The sequence below is a fragment of the Myotis yumanensis genome, unplaced genomic scaffold, assembly GCF_028538775.1.
Source record: "Myotis yumanensis isolate MYYU_CA2020_CCGP unplaced genomic scaffold, mMyoYum1.0.hap1 SCAF_5, whole genome shotgun sequence".
Classification (NCBI taxonomy): Eukaryota; Metazoa; Chordata; class Mammalia; order Chiroptera; family Vespertilionidae; genus Myotis; species Myotis yumanensis.
The window spans coordinates 33,525,184-33,526,640 of NW_027223756.1; positions in this window are offsets into that span (position 1 = coordinate 33,525,184).

Here is a 1,457-nt window from a genome sequence, read left to right on the forward strand (position 1 = left end):
AAGCCTTGATTGTTATAGTTAATACTAGAGGGATTTGACCTCCAGGCCGACTGGCTGTGATAATCAGCTGTGTCTGCAGTGGAAGAACTTGTGTCCTCTAGGGAGGTGCTAATCTAGCCTTTGCCTGAGGCTATCCGGCAAATGGCTCTGTGCAGGGATCAACAGGGTGGAGGAGGGAGCAGTTATGGCTGCTCTCAGTCCATCCCCAGGGGCTCTGCCTCTCTGTCCCAGCAACAACTGCAAACCTCTGAGGTCCGTAGCCAGACAGTCCTGCTTCTCCCGTTTGAGTCTGGGTCCCTAGAGACTTGCCCAGATCGGATCTGGAGCTCTGAGTCTGAGGCTCCCTCCGGATTGAAACAGACAACCACGCCCTCAGCCACCAACCCGCGCCAGCGCACTCCGAACCTTAGTATTTTACTTCAGCACTGCGCCTCCTCTGATTCTCGGTTCCTCTTAGTTGTAGAACTTCCATTCAGCCAGCCTTCCTGTGGTTCTGGATGATGTCCGTTCCGTCTTTTAGTTGTATTTTTGAAGTGGTTGTTCGAGGCAGCAAACTCCAGCGTTAACCTATGCCGACATCTTGGTTTCTCCTCAAAAAAATTTAAAACAATTTTTAAATGGATTTTTAGAGAGAGGGGAAGAGAGAGGGAGAGAGAGAAACATCCGTGTGAGAGAGAAAGATTCATGGGAATGCCTCCTGCACACACCCCACTGGAGATCAGCCAGCAACCCGGACATGTGCCCTCACTGAGAATCTAACCTGCAAGCTTTCGGGGCACGGGAGGACACCCAACCAACTGAACCACACTGGCCAAGGCTCAAATACATTTTTATAAAAATACAGGTTTTAACCTTCTTATAAGAGCAGTCTCGGAAGCACTGTCATCACACTTCCATTCCAGGCACCAAAATATTCCCATTTAAACACATTTAAAGAAAGTAACGCTAATCTATTAACAATGAACTGTAGAGTCAAGGCAGTCTTGTTAAAGCTCAATACCCAGCAGCTAACACATTATCTGGCACTGAGCTACATTTTGTAAATCATTTGTGAATTCGAGAAAGCCGGTGTTGCCCAGTGGTTGAGCGTAGACCCATGTACCAGGAGGTCCCCAGTTCCATTCCCCCGTCAGGGCACATGCCCAGCAGGGGATGTGAAGAAGGCAGCCCTTGATGTTTCTTTCACACTGATGTTCGTCTGTGCCTCTTCCTTCCTCTCTCTGAAATCAATAAAAGCACATTAAAAAAAATGATGTCACGGATAATTTCCCCAAGGTAGGGACCGGTATTTCCCTCTCTGTTTAGTCCCATGGGCCCCGGAAGCACCTTTGGGCCGGTGTGGGGAGACCGGGCTGCGGGGAGACGTGCTCAGCTGGGACTGGCGGCGGAACCGTAGGAGGCGGAACTTCGGCTGCCCGGTGCTACAATCCTGCGGACAATCAGGAGTGAAGCACCCG